General features: G+C 38.8%; 1 long non-coding RNA gene across 2 annotated transcripts in view; it reads right to left on the reverse strand.

The window, feature by feature from the left end:
- LOC132774839 (uncharacterized) overlaps positions 1–3,939 on the reverse strand; it is a 37,604-nt gene extending 33,665 nt beyond the window's left edge. Inside the window, exons 1-2 of one of the 2 annotated variants that reach the window (XR_009631446.2) lie at positions 3,808–3,939; positions 3,621–3,675 (exon numbers count right to left, since the gene is read on the reverse strand). This is a non-coding gene — a long non-coding RNA (uncharacterized lncRNA). The remainder of the gene's footprint in view (positions 1–3,620; positions 3,676–3,807) is intronic. The other variant, XR_009631445.2, reaches the window with a different exon arrangement.
- Positions 3,940–12,135: the final 8,196 nt, after the last annotated feature.

Here is a 12,135-nt window from a genome sequence, read left to right on the forward strand (position 1 = left end):
CTTGCCATAGATGCAGGCGAAACGTCAGGAGAGAATGCCTCTAGAACATGGCCATATAGCCCAAAAAAATCTACAACAACCCAGTGATTCCGGCCATGAAAGCCTTTGACAATATAATGCGAAAGCGTTGGTTTCTAATATAGGTTATTTCTTTATGCTTGTGGGTTAACAATATTTCTTGTTGTTTCTTTGTCAGTGTTGATGTGGAGATTGGTTTGCCTACTCTGGAACATGCAACATATAATTGCCCTTCTCAGGCCCGTAGCCAGGGTTTTGTTTCGGGAGGGGTTGAGTTTGATTTTTTTTGGGGGGGGGGGCGGCTGAGTCTGAGTGAATGGGCATATGGAATGTTCATGCCAAGTTTGGTCCAGATCCATCATTGTTTGAGTCCACAGTGCTCTCTGGATGTAGGTGAACTGCAACTCCGAAACTCAAGGTCAATGCCCACCAAACCCTTCTAGTGTTTTATGTTGATCGTGGGAGTCCTGTGTGCCACGTTTGGTTCAATTCCATTGCCAAAATTTGGCGGCAATTCGTCCAGTGGTTTTTGAGTTATGTTAATCCCACAAACAAACATTGCAATTTTATTTATATAGATTATGTTCCATCAGGTATGGATTAAAATGGGAAAATGATGCAGGGTGAAATGGTTTCAGTGTTGGACTACAACTCTAGAAAGTTGAATTTGAATCTCCACTTAGCTGTGAAAAGTGTTAGGTTTACTTTAGGTTTGCCAGATGAACAGAACTTCCATTTAATTTCAGAAACACTGTGAAAAAATATGGTCTGAGTCATGAAAAACATACTTCATTCTTAATCTTTCCTCAGCTCTGTCATATATAATATATATACTGATGTGAGGGAGCACGCATGCACACACGTGGGAGAATAAAACAGATCAATTGATAATTTCTATCTTAATTGTGTACTTACCTAATAATGATCCAATAGCCTCCCCTACATCACAACCCACACAAATCCTTGTTGCAAATAAGGATTGTAGGAGGTCCCAAACAATACTTAGAGGATAATTTCTGCTAAGTATTTCATGGCATCTAATGATGTCATTCATTAACCTTACTTCATAATTATGTATTATTTCATTAGCCTTTTAAAGCCCTTCCAGACAAGTCTCAATCCTGGGAGGAACTGGGATATTTTTTCAAGAATTTGTGCCTTTATTGGCTTACATACAGCCTACAAATTATAAATTACTACTTATTTAGTATAGAATAATGTGAATGATAATACATGAACAAGACACAAACCCAGATGCCAACCCTGTGCACACTTCTCTGCTAGCAATATCACAGGAGCCAATAATATGACCTACAACCTAGAAGTGCATTTATGTGTCTTTCCTCCAATGTGATACATGCCATCTGATGGCAGCAATGCCTCTCTACACTCTACCTTAGACTAACAGAGATGGGCTAAAGTGCTTCTGACCCAATAACAGTCTGGGAGAGTGCTAAAGCCTGCTACCAAAAGAGCAGTCTTCAAAACACTTCTGTAATTTGAAAGTGTTGAAAGAATGAACCATCAGAAAGTGAGCAATTGAAAGACAGTGGGTGCTTCTAGTTATGTTGAAAGAATTCCATTGTTACAGGTACATCTACCAATGCCACCTTCTCAAAGCCTAGCTCTTATTATCCCAACTAAAAGGTTTCCAGGGCACTGCACATCAGGGGGCTAGAAAGTGATGGCTGAAGTCCAGTCCAACTTGGGGATGCACTGAGACAGGAATGAGGAGGTCCCTCCACATTATCTCCTTTGAACTGGATTTTGTGAGTTTACACTGTCATATAATCCAATTCAAAGAAGATAACCTGGATTTTATATAGCAGTGTAAAAGCAGCCTAGAAGGGGCCTCAGGCCCCTTCCTCACTGCCACTAGATCCCAAGATCTGATCCCAGATTATCTGCTTATCCCAGTTTATCTAGCAATGGAGACTCATATAATCCAGTTCAAAGCAGATATTCTGGGATCAGATCCTGGGATATAGGGGCAGTGTGGAAGGCGCCATAGAGTCCTGCCTCAGCCGCTTGTCTCAATGTGTTCACTGACTCAATTTCCTAGCATCTCAATTTGCAATCTTTTGAAACCCTTCAGCTGGAGTACTGTCTGTTTTAAAAGCGAGAGTTTTGGGATCATGTTTCATCAGGAATGATGAAAGGTCAGCAGTTCAAATCTGGGGAGCAGGATGAGCTTGAGGTGTTAGACCCAGCTTCTGCCAACCTAGCAGTTTGAAAACATGCAAATGTGAGTAGATCAATAGGTACCGCTCCAGTGGGAAAATAGACCTTGGAGGTGTCTACGGACAATGCTGGCTCTTCAGAGATGAGCACTACCCGCCATAGTTGGACATGACCAGACTTAATGTCAAGGGGAAAACCTTTACCTTTACCTTACAAATTTATATCTGATGAAGAGCAAACAGATGCTTCTGGCAGTTTGGACTATTATTAAAACTTGTGAAAGGCCCAAATCCAGTATTTTGATTCTGTTTTCAAAACAATTCTGCAATTCATTACTAAATCATTGCATTTGTAGTTACACAAGGGCTATTTGGCAACTGCTAAGTCCAGATATTACAACATATCTGCACTTAGCAGTTGCAGAAATACTAGTGGAACACCACCTTTTTTCCCACTGGTAAATATTGCACATAACTAGAATATGTACTCAGAAATAAGGATACAAATCATGAAAATCTAAAATGAATATTGCGAGTTGACAATTCTCTTGAAAAGGAACAAATGTTTAAGGTTGCTTATGCATTTTGAAAATAGAATTTTTGTTCTAGTTTTTCTAGGCCTTGGAAAGTTACAGCCCTTCCACATAGTCTTATAACCCAGAATATCAAGGCAGATAATCCACAAAATCTGATTTGAACTGGATTACCTGAGTCCACACTGCCAGATAATCCAGTTAAATGTGGAATTTATATAGCTCTGTGGAAGGGCCTTACTTAGCTATGTTATTTATTATCCCCATTAGTCATTATATTTGTTGTAAAGCTTTTCAAAGATATCTGTTTTACAATAATATTTCAAAATATCAGAAAATTATATAGAATTTGCACAATACAAAACAACCTTTGCATGTGGTGCATCTTGCTAAGTAAAGCAGACTAGAATTATAAATTGAATTTAAAATTTAAAAAATAAATGAAGAAAAGGAAACAATCCTGTCAGTAATACCCAACTATAGATGATTCATCAAGAAGAAGGTCTCCTCACTAGAGACCTCATTACATGGAGGTCCTTAAACTGAGAGACAGCAGGGGAATCCATCACGGGTGAATTCATGGGGCAGCAGGGGAATCCATTGGGCAATGCCCTGCATCGTACCAGAAAATTACATGATGTTCCTGATTTAGTAAATGACAACACGATGACAGCCCATGTTCTCAGAGCAACTCCTTTACACACTGCCCCTATATCCCAGAATATCAAGGCAGAAAATCCCACATTATCTGAGTGTGGACTCAGATAACCCAGTTCAAAGCAGATATTGTGAGATTTTTCTGCCTTGATATTCTGGGATATAGGACTGTGTGGAAGGGCCCTCAGTTTCAAGGAGTAGCATTTCAGATGACTTCCCTTATTAACTTTACCAGGAAGGAGGTTACTTATCACTGGAGACCTTTTAATACCATGACGAGATCAAAGCTGCAATGAGAAATGACAAGACAAATGGCAATGAATCAACAAGTCATACTGTCATCAAAAGTATTACACATTGCACAATGCTTTGGCTCCAAGGAAGTGTGATTGGAGTTCTGAATTTGCAATGAGACTCACCCACGTAGTCCTCTCTCTCTCTCTGTTCCATATTGAAATCTACTCTTCAGGGCTAGGGGAATAGCAGGATATGTACCTTCAATGGGAAGATTCACAGACAGGTGTACACTGGTTTAGTGAGTAGATGTTTTCCTAAGTATTATGACATTAACAGGAATTTTGATACTATAGGCAGAAATAGAGTAATGATAGGTTCCCACATAAGGTGGAGGCTAGTAGGAAAATAGAAAGACCACATTCCGGATGGATAGACTTAGAAAGGAAAACCGCAGCCCTAAGCCTGTTAGATCTGGGCAGGACTATTGAGGATAACTTACTTGGAAGTATTCCATTCATAGGGTTATCATAACTTGAAGTTAGCTAACCATAACAAAATGGAGATTAAAATACTTTCTATCAGAGACTAAAGCATGGAGAGGCTCAAGCATTGGCTAAGCCTAAAAATGGGAGGCTGACAACCTTGAAATGGTCTGGCAAAACTGGCTGAGAGAGCAGGACAGATAGATTCATGGATTCCCTGGGCGTGATGTCATTACAGAACCAGACCCTATTGGGAAGTGGGGAGTTCTTCCTATGAGTCAGACATGGTGAAGCTGAGCCTCACACTAAAAAAATGTCTGTGGCCATTACGTAAGAATGCGTAAGAAACTGATGAGCCCCCAATAGAATCCATAGGAAAACTAGAAAAAAATGCTCACTTACAGAATCGTAGATCTGAAAGAGATCACAGGATTATCTGGTCCAACCCCCTGCCATGCAGAAGTATACAACTAAAGCCCTTCTGAGAAACGGCCATCCAGCCTCTGGTTAAAAACCTTCAAAGAAGGTGTTTCTACCACTAAACTTCTAAAGAATCAATCTGTTCAACTGCTGACCTGCCCTTACAGAAAAGCCTAATATTTAGGTTAAATGTATTTTCTTGTCAGTTTGAATCAATTGAATCCATTATTTCATGTTGTAATTGCTGGAGCAGGGAAAATATGCTTACTTCATCTTCCCCTCAGATATTTAGAGATAGAAATCACATCACTTCTCAGTTTCTACTGCAAATTAATCACATAAAGACTTAAAGTGGATGCAGAACCTCCAGGTCTAAGGATAGTCGCCATCTGCTCCCTCCAGGCCCTGTGGCCCATAGAGATAGCCTTTCCCCATGACCTAAAGATATTCACTGATGTCGACAACCTGTAGATACTCTGGGCCCACTTCCTCATAAGCAATATTGCAGCAGATACATCACAACCATTGACCCTGGGTTCCTTCCCATTGGCCTCAGCAAAGTCAGTTTCCCTGTCTTCCTGCAGCCCAACTGTATCACTCAGTTCTTTCCAGATAAGTATTATATGTATGATAAAGAGAAACACATACTCCAGTAACAGTACATGCAAGCTCAGTTATACATGAAGATTATGAAAGTACTTGGCTGTAAGACAATGTAAAATTCATCAAGCAAATTATCTGTTTAGAGATGTTTTATTTATTCATCTATAATCATAGTAGCTAAAGTGAAACATAGAACTGATACAATCTTGAATAAATATTCATCTAACTGTAGGATATGGTTCTCTCTCTGACTCAGGATTTGATCACATAAGGCAAATAGAGTGCAATTACAGAAGCACTGAGTCTCTCCCATAATTGAACTGTGTTGAATTATGACTGGATTGTCTCTTTTCGTTGATGGGGAAAACACAGCAATGAATTCAGTATTGCTATTCTTTGGTTTCTCTTTCTTGTGTGATAATTTCTTATCCCAATATTGAAATCAGAGAAAAAAATTCATGGGAATGCTGAGAGTATGCTACTGCACATTTGCAGCCAAATGGAGAGAAAAGGAAAATTTAAAGAAAACCACAGGGTGCATCTACTGTGCAGGATCAACACAGGTAGGAAGAAAGGCTATGTGGAAGACTGATTGTGGGAATTCACATCAACAATGTGCCAACATTGCAGAATTGTAGTTTGGTGAGCAAAGGGTTGTTCTAATAATGGTATGTTTCCGGTTAGTTAAATAATGCAATTACAATAAGACAACAGGCTGTTGTGATAAATTCCAAAGCACGGGATGTGGTTTCCATACAAGTGTAAAAATATTTAACTGCGTTCCTATGTGATGCACTGAATTTATTAGCACTGCATTTCCCTTGACACTGGTACAAGGCTTATGCATTATGGCTGAACCCTGATCCATTTCTACTGGCAAAATACTGGTAGACCCCCATATCTCTTTCTGCATACCCATTGGCAGCAATGAGGGGGGTTCCCAGGCTCCCTTTCCTGTCATTTTTAGGGTTAAGGTTAGGGTTAGGGTAGGGAGGTAAGGTAAAGGTAAACGTTTTCTCCTGACATTAAGTCCAGTTGTGTCCAACTCTGGGGGTTGGTACTCATCTGCATTTCTAAGACAAAGAGCTGGCTTTGTCCATAGACCCCTCCAAGGTCATGTGGCCGGCATGACTGCATGGAGCGCCATCTTCCCGCAGAATCGGTACCTATTGATCTACTCACAATGGCATGTTTTCAAACTAGGTAGGCAGAAGCTGGAGCTAACAGCAGGAGCTCACAAGGCTCCCCGGATTCGAACCTGCAACCTTTTAATCAGTAAGTTCAGCAGCTCAGCACTTCAACCCGCTGCACCACCGGGGGCTCCCAGTGATAACCATATTTATTTATTTACTTACTTACTCTATTTGTATCTCTCCTTTCTCTGTCCCGAAGGGGATTCAAGGCGGCTTAACATATGATAGTAGTTTTCTAAGAATGAGAGTTTTCTTTGTGTTTTAATAATAATTATTATTATTATCTTTTCAAAGTATTTTCTGAAGGAGGTGAGGAGAGGAACAGAAAGAAGCTAAAAGAAGCTAAAGGGTGACTCAAGGCTCTCAGAGCCACACAAATATTTCTAAAGAAAAGCACACCGCAAGAGCAAAGAGAAAGATATGTTCTTTCTTTCTCCTGTGTGCCATGAACCCCACCCATCCATCCCATCCATCCCCAAATTCCAGTCAGTCCCACTAAACAAAAAAACTCAAGAAAATAAAGGAAAATAAAAAAGATTCCAAAGAGAAAGGCCAAGCCAAGCCAAAAAAATCAAGCTGAGCGGTGGCACGGCAAGGCAATCGGACTGAAGCATGAGGACGCAACCAACAGCAATGGAGGCAGTCGCCCATTAAATAGACACAGCCTGCATAAGGCATGTCACAGCTTTCTTCTACTCCAACTGGCCCAACAGGCAGGGCTCAAAAGGTGACCTCTTTGCACACCATGTGCTTCCGAAAAGGGGAGGAGGAGCTGTTACGGCCATCCAATCAAGCCAAAGAAAATGGATTGGCTGAAGGAAAATGATTAAAATGCATCCGCACACAAGCCTAACTAGTGGGATAATGTCAAATATGATTTAGTTGACAGATGTAGGAAAACCATATAAATTGACAGGCAGAAATTCATCTTTAGCAATAGAGCTGTGCATTCTTATGATTATTTCAGACACATGCATTGTTTTGTTTTGCAGCTGCCACAGTAATACCATATGCCTATAGGTATGTTTACCAGGGTATATGCTAGCACACATTATTTTTAATATTATCTTAATATTCTAAGTGGCTAACTTCTTTTTGTCAAAACCTTTCATCAACACACAGTTCTGTATGGTGGGTTATAGGTATTTTCTGGAATTTGGTTCTAGCCATCTTGTCATGGATACCAAAATCTATAGATGCTCAAGTCTCAATGGTATGGTAAAATTATATCTGTCATATAAAGGGGAAAATCAAGATTTGTTTTTTGGTTTCTTTTTGTGGTTGCCTGTGGTATTTTTAAGCTATAGGTTATTGAATCCATGGATGCAGAATCCATTTATATGGAAAGCCAAGTCTTATTTCCTAAATTCATCTATTTTGTAATCTCAAATATATTTCACAATTTGAATGAACCAAAGTTAAGATATTTCCTCTAATAGTGACGAAGGTCTGCTACGGTGTTTTAAGGTAGCTCAATAGTGCCACCTGCAGTGAATATGAATGATAACCTGATTTTGGTCTCTGAACAAACATCTGAAATTAATACTTTTTCTTCTATCAATAAAGGGTATTAGAGAGAAGCTGAGTCTTTTAGTTAGGGATAAATCAAATTTTAGTCATTGTTTAGAGCACATCTATTGATTCAATAAAACTTAAGCTAGAAGTTTAAACTAGCAAATCCTGTTTAATAGATGAATATTTAAAATGTATATCTTAAAAATTATAATGTGAAGAGTCATGAAGCATTTGAGAAAGGCCTGTGCAGGTTGGCTTTACCACTGATATCATAAATGGATATCAGAAACTGTCTTCCACAATTGGGCAAAATAATGATCTGCTGGTTTTAGAGAGTATTCACACTGAAGAATGTTGTAGTGGCACAAAGAAACATTCCACAAAATAAAAAATAAAAAGTCATGGCAATTAATGTGGTATGAAACTGCTATAATTCTACAGTGTGGACACAGCCTCAAATTTCCATGATGATGGTATATGTCAATGTTTCGTAATCCTAGAAACATCTAATGAGGAATCCAATAATGTGTTCCAACTATTTTGCTCTCTCAGGGCTCATCTAGACAGTACCGTTATCCCAGGAGCTCTCACTGCAAAATGGAGGGTGGCCAAATGCCGTTCCCTGGAAATGCAGGAGAAATCACTATAAACCTCAAAAACCACAAGATTTTCAGGTGTGGGAATATCCTAGTTCTGGTCCGAAAATGTGCATCTTCAAATGTCTGTATGTCCCTACACTCATAAAAAGGATTTTTATGTTGGTTTATTCCTGAGTTATACATGTAGTTTCCTAACTGGTTGTATCCTAAAAACATGGCAACAGTTGACTAGAAAGTGAAAACTTTATCCTGGCAAGAGACACTTTGACTTCCATATGTTTAATCAAGTTTGTGACATACAAACAAAGGTATTGCCATGTAATCAACTTTTCCCCATGTTTTTATGATAAAAGCAATGAGGAACAGACATGTATAACCCAGGAACATTACCTCGTTGTTCCCAGGCACAAGTACACAACCAAACCTGTCTGGACAGATGGCCATGCACTCTCTGAATGAGAATAATAATGACAAAGCCCTGTTCCTGGCTTGAAAGTATCAGTTCATGTTTAATAATGTAATTCTGACTTTGAAAGTAGTGGTCCTACTCCACAATTGTGGTTTGTGTGCCACAAACTTCTTCAAAGGGGTGATTAGCAAAGTTTCTCTTGCCAGGACAAAGTTATTGCCGTCTAGTCAACATTGTACATCCTTTTACAACAACAGCACTGAGGAACAGAGATGTATATAACCCAGGAATGGAACTTATACAATGATTTGCATATTCACGACAGAGGCAGAAATCCTGGGACTAACAGATCTGTATGTGGACCTCTTCTCAGGTCCTGAGGGGTTTTTTTTTTGCGCTTGACTAAAACCCGCAATTTGATGTTGTCTGGAAGCGCCCTCAGTCTCCACCACACAATCCTCTCCAAGACTATGCTTAAACACACGAGGTAGACTGATTCACTTGCTTAGAATTTGAATTCTGTGTCTTATCATTACACTGAGCATTGTTTTAAAAGAATATCACTAAAACACTCTCCATGTGTAGAACTCCATAGTTGTTAATCTACTACTTGTGTGTTTATGACAATTCATTTATTTATTAATTTTTCCCATTACTTTTCTCTTATAGAGGGATCCAAAATAGCTTTCATTCATAGTAGATTTAAAATATTTACAGTAACATTTAAAAATTATTAAATGGAATCATGGAATCATGGAGTCATAGTTCGGTGAGCAATAGGCAGCTTTTGACAGAGAAAGCTACAGACTTCAGAAAACTTTTGAGTCTCATGCTTCCATGGCCTTGAGCTATACCAATTAAAGTAGTGTCAAACTGAATTAATTCTTCAGTATAGATGCACCTCTTATTAATCATGATTAGAAATCTGCCTACTTTAGTTATGAATGATAAACTGGACCAAGAAACAATATTCTCTATTAATTATTGTTGACATCCATTTATAATTAAAGTTAGAATATGGTGACTCACTAAGTGACAATTCCTGAAAAATAAATAAAAAACATTATTTTCATTTCAAGAAACACAATAAGAAGTTAAAATTAATAATGCCTTATTCCTGCAAAGACTGGAACTAAATACTCAGCAATAGTCTGAAATTAATGAACCTGAAAATGACAAAAAGTACCCATCATCTGCTATTGTATGACTAATGGAACTTCATAGCATACAAAATTCCTTTTCAACTTTTTCCATTTTCTCAAGTATGATCTTTCCTATCATTCTAGTAGTATTTGGGTTAAAATGGGAGGTATCCATGGAGATCACTTATATAAAAACATAAAATAATAGTTATAGGAAATCAAGAACATAACTGTAGGTTAGTAAATGTTACTGGACAAACTTTAGGATAGATTCATAAAGCTTTCCATCGACTGTCAGGAGTTGCTCACAATAGAATATTCAAAGCAGAGCAAGTGGTTCCCTACTGAAATTGCCAGAGACTTAACTCCTATTGAAATACCACAAAATACTGGAAGGAACAGAGAAGAACAGATTACCTGAGGAAGGTGTACCCACAACAAACGGCAAAACAAGGAAATACTATCTGGGATACCTTTGTAACCTCTGTGACCTCTTAGAATTCTTCTCTGATACTACTACAACTTTGTATGTAACAAATGGTCCTCCAAGAAACTTAGGATTTACTGCTAACTGATGTCAGGCCATGGGACCACAAATGCATCACAACTGAATGACAAATAATAAATAGAGAGGTATGATTGTCACCATTAACTAGTTGATAGCCTTAGTACAGGAAGGGGATTGTTTAAAAAGTTAACCCAACACAATTATTGCATCATGAGCCTAGGTAAACTTTTAATCAAAACATCATTGAACACATACTGATTATTATTATATTAATTATTATTGTGTTTATTTATTTATAGCCTGCTTTCCTCTTAATCAGGACTCAAAGCAGCTTACAACATTTAAGGCAATACACTTTAATAACCTAGGACATATAAATATTAAAATAGAATTAAACTTAGAATTATTAAAACAAATTAAAATAACATAAAAACATTAAAAATTGCTAAAAGAATTTAAACCCTATACAGCATCGCATGGTTAATCTTGAAAACCTTCTGCCTTAAAAGGATGTCTGAATAAAAACTTTGAACCTGCCATTAGAAGGACAACAAGGAGAAGGCCATACTGGCCTCCCCGTGAAAAGAATTTCAGAGCCCAGGGGCAGTCACAGAGAAGGCCCTCTCCTCCATCCCCATCTGCCGTGCTTATGATTGTGATGGGACTGAGAGAAAGGCTTGCCCCCAGAATCTCAATGCCCAAGCAGTTTTGTAACTAAGGCATGTGCCACTATGACCATTCAAGGAACAGGTGCCATTTGTGCGCAAGTTTTAAATATGTGAAGGCATTCCTGGTCTCTGAAGAAAATATGTCCTCCAGATTCAGTACAGGAGAATCCACAAACTGCAAACTTGTGTCTAGAAATGTAATCTAGTGCAGGTTGAATCTCTATTCCCTGACCTGCCTTCCAACTCAAGAGGAACACCTGTATCTTCTCTGGATGAAGTTTCAGTTTGTTTGCCCTTATCCAGTCCATTATTGATAGCAGACACTTGTTCAGGATCAGAATAGCTTCCTTGATTTTGGGTGCCAGTTTATTTCCATATTACATATAGATGGCACCACATGTTAAAATTTCAGATAACCTGTCCCAGTAGCATGGTGAATAAAGCAGAACCCCAAGGGATCTCAGGCCAACCACTAGGTTGGCCTGAGTACCCTTTATGGTGGTTCTTTTCTCTCCTGGCCTCTCCAGGAGAGAAAAGAACCACCATAAATGGTACTTCAAAGTTCTATCTCAGAGAGCTGAGCCAGAAGAATACCATAGCTGATGGTATCAAAGCCACTAAATGGCCCAGTAGAACCAACAGGTACATTCTCTTCTTGTTCCATAACCAGACATGAAATCAGATTGAAATGGATTTAGATAAGCATGATAAAGATACAGGCTAATTGTTGTTTATTCGTTCAATCACTTCAGACTCTTCGTGACTGCATTGACCAGCCCATGCCAGAGCTCCCTGTTGGCCGTTGCCACCCTTAGCTCCTTCAAGGTCAAGCCAGTCACTTCAAGAATACCATCCATCTATTTTCCCCTTGGTTGGCCCCTCTTCCTTTTCCCCCAGCATCATTATCTTCTTTAAGCTTTCCTGACTTCTCATTATGTGGTCAAAGCAGTGCATCTTTGCATTCAATATCC

This window comes from Anolis sagrei, chromosome 4 (genome assembly GCF_037176765.1).
Source record: "Anolis sagrei isolate rAnoSag1 chromosome 4, rAnoSag1.mat, whole genome shotgun sequence".
Taxonomy (NCBI): Eukaryota; Metazoa; Chordata; class Lepidosauria; order Squamata; family Dactyloidae; genus Anolis; species Anolis sagrei.